Consider the following 11,661-nt stretch of genomic DNA (forward strand, 5'->3'; position numbering starts at 1 on the left):
TTGGTGCACTAGAAAGACAACTGGGCGACGAAGAACTCTTTAGCATCAAAAAAGGAGCTTAAAATAACCCCTTATAAATTTTTGACGACGAACCCTTTTAGGGGGAGCTTAAGGGAACTTTTAGGGTGCAAAATATGAACAAGTCGAGGAACCCTAAAAGTGTTTTTTACGACCAGATTTTTTTTTTAGTGTAAAGCTACGCGTTTCCGACTGCTTTGTTTCTTCAAGAACGAAATCTCGTTCCTTCTCAGTCTTGGAACGAGTTCCGGTTGCAAGTTTCAATGGTTCAAAAGAAACGCGTTTACGTTACATTCTAAGAGTGGAGCGCATTGTTACGTTAATCTTACGTTTGCATATTTTAATAACGTATTCTGCTGGGTAATATATAGATCAAATAATGTAAGCAAAATAGAAAATGCCATATCGAACTATATATTTCCAGTCACCACGATCACATTTGTTCAAGTTGTTTATTTTCGACTGTCTCTCGGACCCTTCACTATCCCTTCAAGTCTCTTCAAGTCGGAAGTTAAAATAATCGATAATAAAAAGCCTAGATGCCCACTAAGTGCGAATAAAATAGAAGATAAATAGAAAAATAAAGAAACGCCGTTCCTTCTACCGTTTTTGTATACCTAACCTAACTTAACCTAACTTTACCTAGCGAGCCAACATAACGGATGAACGTGGGTTGGGAAAAGCAGCCACGGAGAAAGTCGTTGGATGCGTCTACTCTATCATGAAACCCCCCGGACGCGTCGAAAAGATGGACGATCGGAAACGCTTTTATACTTACAACCTAGGGGTCAGAATATTTCGACATGATTGAAAACCCACGTGAAGGACACCACATGCATCTGCTTAAAAATGTTCATTTCTTTTTACATGCATCACCGCCGCTTGGTGTGAAAGCATTTACTATAGGGAGAAAATTGTCGAAGTTTTCAGACCAGTAAGTGGTTTAACTATAGTCTGTTTACCACGTCCAAAAAAAGTGATGCCTTGACTTCTGCCACGTGACGTCATATAATGCCATGTTGTTGCCGGTGGCAATTCTGGTAGCGGTGTGGAAGTGGCAGACACCTGTCCAGTTGCAAGTAGCTCTTCAGCTTGGCAGTCCACGGGTCAACGGAAGCTTCGGCAGTCAGCCGTTGGGACGTTGCGACAACAGCGACGCTCGCGTTCAATCGTACTTTTTTACCAGGACTTCCAACGCCAGTCGCCAGGATCGCAACATGCGACAGCATGACACTCCGGCTTCTGTGACGTCATTTGTTGCCACCTCGTGACCACTTTCGAAACTATGGGCGGGATGGGACGCTAAACAAACCATTCTAAGCACCGCAGTTTAGTTATGCGGAGACCAAGTCGTCACAGCAGTTGCTGTGATGTCAGAACGACGCCAAGCTATGATTGGCTTTGATTGATAGGATAGTGAGTAAACCTCAATGCTAGATGCCTTCGGGTCTACCCACTATTTTTTTTTTGCTCAGCCAATAAGAACTCGGCGTTTTGACATCATCGCAGCTCCTGTGCAAGAAGCAGACGAACTTGCGCTCCCCATAGGACCGTTGTGTAAGTTATGAAAGGCAAGGGGAGGGGGGGCGGCGGGATGGGGAGAAAGCGGGTGAGGGTGAACATAACAGGTTGTCGCTGCTCTTCTGTAAAGCTGCCCTTCCACCAACTCGAACTGCAACAAGCTCCGTAAGAGTGCTCTTTCTGTACTCTTTTAAGTCGTGGATCCGAGAAAGGCACTACGACATTCACGACGACGTTCACTTTCATTTTGTTTTTGGAGCTTTTCGAACGCAAGGTCTCCGGAGCGGAAACGCGCCGTGAAATTGATGTTACGCTACGTGTAATTTCGGTCGGCGCCGCTGTTATCGCACTCTCTATTTTCTTCTTCACTGCATCGAAAGTGGTGTCCTTATTTATATTTTCTTACTTTGTTGCGGCCATTTTCTGTCACATCGCCGTCGTCTACCCGCGAGTTTTTGTCAAGCGAAACCGGTCCGTCTTGTCGGCGGGGTTGTCGTCTGCTTAAAAGTTGCGTCTGCTTTTTTTATGTGTTTTTTTGTTATTTGTTTTGTTATGTTTTTGTCGGATCGTTTTTTTTTGTACATACATATTTAGTCATTGCGGATTGAATCGGCTTGGCTTGGATTCCTTACGTGCCGGCTCCTCCTGGAACAAGGTTGTTGCTGCCGTCTGCTTTGTGTATTTGTGTCGTCTGCGTTCTGACACTGAAGAATGTTGCTTTGCTGGCGCCGTGTTTTGCTTTGAATTGAAGTGATTTTCCACTGGTTTTGTATCTTCCAAGTGTTCTTGACATCAGTTGTGTTTTTGTTTTCTCTCCTTCTCCTCTCGGCAATAAGGCATGCTTGGTTTGAGGTTAAAGAATTCCATTTTGGTAAGTTTTCCGAGGTGATGGATAAGCATGTTCTGCTATAACCTTTGAACTTTGGTTGCGTCTTCGAATTCACAGCATTTCTAAGTAGGATAAATTGAAGTAGCGGGGAAGCTGTCCTGCCACAGTAAACACGTGTAATGTTTTTTTTACATACACCTGAACGCTAAATCTTGAAAACTTCAAAGTGTCCAATTAATCGTGGAATAAAAGTTGTACAATACAAAATAGCAACCATTTGTTTTGCGCATGGGTTGGTGGGGGGACCGTTCGAAGTTACACTTTTTACGCGTCGCTTTCACTTAACCAAAACACGCTGACTCAGATGGATTGTTTTTTTTTTTTGCAATCAATATTGAACATACTCTTCGTTTTGCCCGATACGCATCTGCGGCTTTTAAACACGGAAATGTCCGCAATGTACCGCTGTGCGGGTGGTCGCAAATGATGAGGTGCCACGAAATGGTTCTTATGGGCCGTATTGGGTTATGACATCAGTATTGTTGCGGATTATAGGCGGTGTCATTTCTCAACATTGTTAGACTTGTGTAGATATTTTTTATGCAGGTTATGTTATCCAGAACATTCTATAGTCAGTGACAGGTTAAAAATTCAGGAGAAGCTCTTCCCACCTTTTTTTTTCATTTTAGCAGAGCGAGTGCTAGACAGGAGGCAACCTCCTCTCTAGAATTCGCTCTTTAATAGTGAAAAGAGCTGGAAAAGGCTTCCCTTGAACCCTGAGGCTGTCACCGTCTATAAAAAAGAACACGCTGTAAGTAGATTCTACTTGACTTTTCCAAAAGAGCAGTAATTGGTAAAGTGGGGAAAAACAAAATGGGTGACGGGGTTCGAACCCAGTGCACGGGAGCCGCGTGCGTTGCAAACTCGGCCGCGCACAAAAATGATGTTATGAATGTTTAGACAGCGGTAGGTTACTCTCTCTCAGGAAGCTTCTGGTGTTTCAACTGTAGATGAGCATTTTGGCAAGTGCAAAGTAATTTTTTTATGAGCGTTTAGAGAGGGGTAGGTTAGTCTGTCTCAAGAAGATTCTAGTGTTTCAACGGTAGGTAAGAATTTTTTTAAAGTACAAATTAAAACTTTGTTTTGTGGACATATAGACAGAGATTGGTTAGTATGTCTCAGGGAGCTTCTATAGTGTTTCAACTGTAAATAAACATTTCGGGAATTGCAAAGAGAAATTTGTTTTATTAACCTTTAGACAGGAGTATGCTAGTCTGTCTCAAGGAGCTTCTGGTGTTTCAACTGTAAAAAAGCAATTTGGCATGTACAAAGTAAAAATTTGTTTTATGAACATTTAGACAGGGGTAGGTTACTCTGTCTCAGGAAACTTCTGGTGTTTCAACTGTACATGAGCATTTTGGCAAGTGCAAAGTAATTTTTTTATGAGCGTTTAGAGAGGGGTAGGTTAGTCTGTCTCAAGAAGATTCTAGTGTTTCAACGGTAGGTAAGAATTTTTTTAAAGTACAAAGTAAAACTTTGTTTTGTGGACATATAGACAGGGATTGGTTAGTACGTCTCAAGAAGCTTCCATAGTGTTTCAACTGTAAATAAACATTTCGGGAATTGCAAAGAAAAATTTGTTTTATGAACCTTTAGATAGGAGTATGCTAGTCTGTCTCAAGGAGCTTCTGGTGTTTCAACTGTAAAAAAGCAATTTGGCATGTACAAAGTAAAAATTTGTTTTATGAACATTTAGACAGGGGTAGGTTACTCTGTCTCAGGAAACTTCTGGTGTTTCAACTGTAGATGAGCATTTTGGATAAGTGCAAAGTAATTTTTATGAGCCTTTAGAGAAGGGTAGGTTAGTCTGTCTCAAGAAGATTCTAGTGTTTCAACTGTAGGTAAGAATTTTTTTAAAGTACAAAGTAAAACCTTTTTTTTGTGGACATATAGACAGGGATTGGTTAGTATGTCTCAAGGAGCTTCCATAGTGTTTCAACTGTAAATAAACATTTCGGGAATTGCAAAGAAAAATTTGTTTTATGAACCTTTAGATAGGAGTATGCTAGTCTGTCTCAAGGAGCTTCTGGTGTTTTAACTGTAGAAAAGCAATTTGGCATGAACAAAGTAAAAATTTGTTTTAGGAACATTTAGACAGGGGTAGGTTACTCTTTCTCAGAAAGCTTCTGGTGTTTCAACTGCAGATGAACATTTTGGCAACTGCAAGGTAAAAAATGTGTTTTATGAACATTTAGACAGGCGTAGGTTAGTCTGTCTCAAGGAGCTTCTGGAGTTTCAACTGTAGGTAAGCATTTTTTCAAGTGCAAAGTAAAACTTTGTTTTGTGGACTTATAGACAGGGGTTGGCTAGTATGTATCCAGGAGCTTCTGATGTTTCAATTATAGATAAACATTTCGGAAAGTGCGAAGAAAAATTTGTCTTATGAACATTTAGACAGGGTTATGCTAGTCTGTCTTAAAGAGCTTCTAGTGTTTCAACTGCAGATGAGCATTTTGGCAAGTGCAAAGTAAAATTTTGTTTTATGAACATTTTGGCAGGGGTAGCTTGGTCTGTCTAAAGGAGCTTCTGGTGTTTCAACTGTAGGTACGTAAGCATTTTTTAAGCGCAAAGTAAAAATTTGTTTTGTGAACATATAGACAGAGGTAGGTTAGTATGTCTCAAGCAGCTTCTAGTGTTTCAACTGTAGATAAACATTTCGAAAAGTGCAAAGAAAAATGTGTTTTATGAACATTTAAACAGAGGTATGTTAGTCTGTCTCAAGGAGCTTCTGGTGTTTCAACTGTAGAAAAGCAATTGGGCATGTACAAAGTAAAACTTTATTTTATGAACATTTAGACAGGGGTATACGTTAGTCTGTCTGAAGGAGTTTCTGGTGTTTTAACTGTAGAAAGCGCTTTTGCATATGCAAAGTAAAAATTTGTTTTACGAACGTTTAGACAGGGCTGGGTTAGTTCGTCCCAAGCTATTGTTCCAACTGTAGTTGAGGATTTCCACAAGTGCAAAGTAGATATTTGTTTTATTAACATTTAGACAAGGGTATGTACGTCTGTTTCAGGGAGCATCTTGTGTTTCAATTGTAGATGAGCATTTTGAGAAGCGCAAAGTAAACATCTGTTTTATAAACGTTTAGACAGGAGTAGGTTAATTTGTCTCAAGGAGCTTCTGGTGTTTCAACTGTAAAAGAGCACTCTGGCAGCTGCAAAATAAACTTTGTTTTATGAGCATTTAGACGGGAGTAGGTTAATCTGTCTCTAGGAGCTTTGGCGCTTCAATTGTAGGTAAGCAGTTTTTCAAGTACAAGTTAAAACTTTGTTTTGTGGACTTATAGACAGGGGTTGGCTAGTATGTATAAAGGAGCTTCTAGTGTTTCAATTATAGATAAACATTTTGGGAAGTGCAAAAAAAATTTGTTTTATAAACATTTAGACAGCGGTATGCTAGTCTGTCTCGAAGAGCTTTTGATGTTTCAACTGTACAAAAGCAATTCGGCATGTACAAAGTAAAAATTTGTTTTGTGAACATTTAGATAAAGGTGGGCTACTCTGTCTCAGGAAGCTTCCGGTGTTTCAACTGTAGATGAGCACTTTGGCAAGTGCAAAGTAAAAATTTGTTTTATGAACATTTAGACAGGGGTAGGTTAGTCTGTCTCAAGGAGCTTCTGGTGCTTCAACGGTAGGTACGTAAGCATTTTTTCAAATGCAACGTAGAAATTTGTTTTGTGAACATATACACAGGGTAGGTTAGTATGTCTCAAGGAGCTTCTAGTGTTTCAACTGTAGATAAACATTTCGAGAAGTGCAAAGAAATATTTGTTCTATGAACATTTAGACAGAGGTATGTTATCTGTCTCAAGGAGCTTGTGTTTCAACTGTAGAAAAGCAATCGGGCATGTACGAAGTACAAATTTGTTTCAATAACATTTAGACAGGGGTAGGCTAGTTTGTCTCAAGGAGCTTCTGGTGTTTAAACTATAGAAAGCAATTTTTCATGTGCAAAGTAAAAGTTTGTTTTATCGACATTTAGACAGGGGTAGGTTTGTTTGTCTCAAGCTGTTGTTTCAACTGTAGATGAGTAGTTTGGCCATTGCAGTGCGACTGCTAATATGGGATCTTTAACGTGCAGCACACAGTAGTTATTAAACGAATGCATGCTGGCACCTTGCTGATCTATGTCGAAACAGGACGGCGTGGGAATTTAACCCATGATCCCTGGACATGGCACCCAGATTTTTCCAGCCCAAGCTGCCGCTTTTCGTGATCTAAGCAATGGCGATGTGCATAGGTTTCCACTGAATGTAAAACAGTGAACGCTGTTTCAAGAACAACCTCCTGGAAGCCTTAGAGTGTCTAAGCCCAATAGACATTTTGCAAAATTCCGAAGGGGCACGAGCTGAGAATTCTGGAAACATCCTGCATACTCCACCTTGCCCCGGCAGCATACCACGTGGCGATAAAGAAAGCCAGAGAAAGAGACAGGGTAGCGCTGTTACTTACCTGCCCCCACTCGCCTGCGTCTCCTTGGTCGTCTGCTACGGCGGGTTTTATACAGGGACTTGTCAGCATTCCTTTTGGCGCCGCGGAGGGTACTGCATGCTTTACAAAATGTATTTCTACGCTAAGAGAGCCGACGCCCAATGCGTATAGTCCTAATAACACGACAGTCAAGGACGTAATGTCCTCCGTTAAAACGAGGTCGGCTTTGTAGCTACCCGCATCATCTTCAGTTGTACAGCTTGTTCGGGGACATGTAAATGTTTTGACCGTTGATGGCGCTCTGCCTGCCAAAAAGACTTGTCAGGCAGAGATTATTTGTTTCCTCCACCACCTTGCCGGCCTTGGGCCTAAAATTTATGTAAATTAAATGAAATGCGAAAAAGTTTTCAATAAGGTGTGTTTTTAACGTGGCTGCTTATTCAGATGAGACGAGACAGTTAGCTGTGTGGACGAGTGATCTTCAGCTGCCGTGCTGTGCACGGCAGCTGGTAGGTTCCAAAGGGAAAAAAAGCAGTGGACAAACAAGTACGTGTTCACATTACTGACTCTGGCGCTCGAAGCTACTATGAAAGGAATACTACGGTAACTCGTAAGGTTAACTGAAGTTGTTTATGCTTGAGAGAGAGAAAAAAAAACATTCAATGGACTTCATTTGACTTTCAGGACCACCAATATCATAACCATATATGTCGATTTTATGCGCGGAGTGTCCGTAAATCCGAGTTTGAAATGAGGTTGAAATTCCTTCCCCAGCGGGGTCAGTGAGGAAGGAAGAAATCTTAGAGTTGGCATGACGTCGTCTCCAGCGCTGTCGGTGCCTCAACGCCTTTCCTAAGCCTCCCCACCCCTTTCCCCGTGAGCGTTCGGTATGGTATACAGGGTTCGCTCTTTTGCCCCTTTTGTTGACTCGTCTATTTTTTGGAGCGGTTAGTTCGTCTTTGAGTTGGTTCCGTGCTTAGTTCGTCGACGTTTGTGGTAGATTCATGGCCCTCTGCTCTCGGGCTGGACGATTCTCAGAGCAGGCATTGTGCGTGGCGGTATCCGCGGCGCTCCAAGCCTTCGTGCGCCTCCAACATCAATCAATGCGCACACTCTTCATTACATAAGAAATGCCGGAAATAGTTGCCTCTTATTATAGACAATAAGCCCTTTTCAAAAGCGCGCGCGCTCCAGTATAGCCGCTGCGCTGAATATCCGAGGCCGCCATATCTTGGGCATGCATTTTGAGCATCCATTGGACACAAATGCTTGGTCGGTGATCGGCAACTACTCGGGTCCTCGTGTATTGGACACGACTGTCGCGTCAGCGCTCGGTGTCAACTCGGATCCAATCAAGGGCTTGACGCAGGAAGCGATGGCCAAAATATGAGGGCCGCCCGGCCCCGCCAGTGTTTCTTGATGAACTTTTGAAGGGGGTCTATTGGAAGCGTATTTCGTCCCGATTGGTGCCCCCCATACCAGGCCCCCCCCGCCACGCCCCTGCAGAGATTGTGGCCACTTTCTGTTGGAAACCAGTTGAAAAAACATGACTAATCGCCTTTCTTTAGATAGCGAGCAGGTTTTTTTTTACGTTTGAAGTTACAGTTCTAACACGTCGGCTTTCACTTAAAAAAACACGCCGACTCAGATGGATTGCTTCTTTGCAGTCAAGTTTGAACAAACCTTGTTTTTGCCAGATACTAATGCCCGGCTTTAAATACCGGAATGTCCGCAATGTACTGCTAAGCGGATGGTCACGAATGACGACGTGCAACAAAATGGTTGTTATTGGCCGTGTTGGGTTATGACATCAGTATTGTTGCGGATTATAGGTGGTGTCATTTCTCAACATTGTTAGACTTGTGTAGATCTTTTTGAGAGATAACAAACTTTCTGTTGCCTCCATGTATAGTAAGTCATTTGTATATCTTCGAATGCATAGCTGACGATTTTTTTTTTGTTTTTGTCTCGAGCAAGGTGACTTTCTGCTGCGACTTTCAACAGTCATCGAAGTGAACGTGAAATCAACGCGTTTTATTATAAACAATTTTGATATGGGTTCAGTCCAGCGTGCTCGCGAAGCTAACAACTTTGGCAGCCTCGAGTTAGCAGATTTGAAAGCGTTGAGCAACGAGTACGAAACAGAAGATTGACGATTTCCAATGCGTGTTTTTTTAATCTCATTTCAATGCTTCGTCTTTAGACCGCCGGGCGGCGCTGTGAATATGTGATTCTCTCGAGAAGGCTGGCGAGCGAGCCTGCCGCCACAACTTTCTGTTTCAGCCGCCAGGTGCCGTCGACTTCGCTTAAGGCGCAAATCTATTTGAAGTCGCTGGGTCGTAAAATGGTGCGGGCATGGTGACATATACCTCAGAAGAACTTGTAGTTGGGCTAGTTGGTAAACGTTGGTATTCATGTTACAAGGCGCAAAAACACGGACACAAGAGAGAAACAGGCGCCACTCACAACGATATTTGAAAATTGCAGAAAGAAAGGAATACAATCCTCGTCATCTTCATCTCGTCATGGCTAAGCGCGTGCGTGGACGAGATGAAGATGACGAGGATTGTATTCCTTTCTTTCTGCACTTTTCAAATATAGTTGTGAGTGGCGCCTGTTTGTCTCTTTCTCTCTTGTGTCCGTGTTTTTGCGCCTTGTAACATGGATACCGACATATACCTCGATTGTTTCTTATTTGTTGTTGTTGTTTTTTCCACGCGTTTAGTGATATTTTGGAGGGGGGGGGGGGGAGGAAAATGGTTTCCATATTTGAATTCACGAGATAAAGGTACGCTATACTTCAACTCTACCTCCGTTTTTGTTTTCAAAGAAAAAAACCCATTTTGAGTTTTACTTTTACAAGCACTTGTCCATATAAACTAAAACGTTGACGCGCACGCGATCGTGCTTTGTACGAGGCTGGGCAGCACTCTTAAAACGAAGATGGGCACCTTTTTGATGCATCTCTCCTAGATGAGGCGAGATTAACGTAATGACTTCTGTGCATCGGAGCACTGAAGACTAATAAACAACGTACGAAAAAAAAAGAAGGTTGGTATATATTTAGTGTTGTCCCATTTGAAGGAACCCAACAATATAATTATCGCGGAGCGATATTTGAGCATAATTCCTCGGCAAATCAACAACAACTCCATACGTAATACATAATGAAGCAAGAAAGAAAACGATGGCTGCCACAAAACAGGTGCGCATTAGTCCTAACAAAAGCAGCAAGGAATCTCCGCTCGCCGCCGAATTCATTTTTTCTGCTTTTTTTTTTCCCCCGTTTTCTCATCCGGCTTGTTGTCGTCTTTGGAAGACAAACGCCTCCCTCATTTGTCATTTTGTTTTCAATTGCTTTTGTTTGTCCAGTGTCCCGTTCCCACACTGACGCTTTCAGCTGGCGGCTTCGTACGCTCTTGACCCAAATATTCGCTGGAACGCAACCGATGTCAGAACCAGCACCACGAGGCGGTCGGGGCAATAACTATTAGGGGTGAGAGGGAAAACCAGAATGCCCCCCCCCCCCCCTCCCTCTCTCGAACATCTTAAGTGCTCACCGCTACACGACAAGAAGCCGGGGGCTAGCGGCACACTACAACGACCATTCGACAGCAATAACAAAAGCAACAACAAAATACCTTCCGTGCACCACGAGAGCAGCCCAAAATGTCTTCTGCAATGTTTTTTCTCACGACTCGAAACACAGCAGCGAGAGCGGTTCACAATACGAATAAACAACAACAACAACAAAAAAAAAAAGCACTACATGTATTAGTCCCAAACTCCTCCCCCCCCCCCTAAAAAAAAACAAATAAATAAACAACACGTAGCCTGCACGCCAACAAAGGAAAAAAAAAAAAAAGCACACATAGAGCAGAACGAAGCGTTATAACGGCAAAATATGAAGAAAGAGCAACGAACAAGAAGATAAAGAAGAGGCAATGTAAGGCGAAGCGAGTTCTGCGTGGCCAGAAAAAATTAGCCAAGAAGGATTTGTGTGCGCGCGTGTGTTGCAGTCGCTCTGGCCGTATGTGGCACAATTCTCACAGCCCACACACACGCGTGTTAACTGAGATATTTTCCGCTTGCACTGTGCACATGAAGAACCCGACGTAACAAAAAAACATAATCAGAATCCACTAATCGGATTCAAATCAAGCGTGAGGTTTGGGGAAGGGGGGACGAGCGGGTGGCAGACAGATCAATCGAAGTGATGTGCTGCACGCACGCACTAATGCACATATTAGTGTGTTTGTGTGTGGGTAGCCTGCAAAATTAGGGGGTGGGGGAGCTAAGTTGCGCGGCGCTGCTCGTATCTGTGTAATGCGCGCACGTATTAACCGTAACTGAGGAGATGCATCCGCAATCGAGAAGGAGTAATGGTTATGGGCGCGGGTCGCGAAATCATTTGCGGGGTTGGATAGCCATGTTAAGCCGGCGCGTATATGCACGCACGAAGTATACACTCTGTACGCCGCGCGCGCACGCGCTCGAACGCGCCGCTATTCAAACAAAAACAGCCAAAAAAAGAAAAAAAAGAACAGCAGGAATTATTAGAGCGCTGGTGCTGCAGTCACTGACAGGATGAGAACTACAGAGTGAGAACGGCCCGGCCTCCAGCACCGGCTTTTTGCCTTCCGTCGTGCCTTTGCATGCGCGCGGGTGTACGCTCGAGTCCCACGAAACGTCGAGGCGTTCTCGAAGGGACTGGACCGAGGTTCGTGCTGGAGGCGGGGAACATCCAAAGACCTCCCTGCCGTTCTAGTCCTGTCACTGACTTTGTACAGAGTGTTTTAC

This window comes from Ixodes scapularis, unplaced genomic scaffold, assembly GCF_016920785.2.
Source record: "Ixodes scapularis isolate PalLabHiFi unplaced genomic scaffold, ASM1692078v2 PGA_scaffold6__148_contigs__length_123643588, whole genome shotgun sequence".
Lineage (NCBI taxonomy): Eukaryota > Metazoa > Arthropoda > Arachnida > Ixodida > Ixodidae > Ixodes > Ixodes scapularis.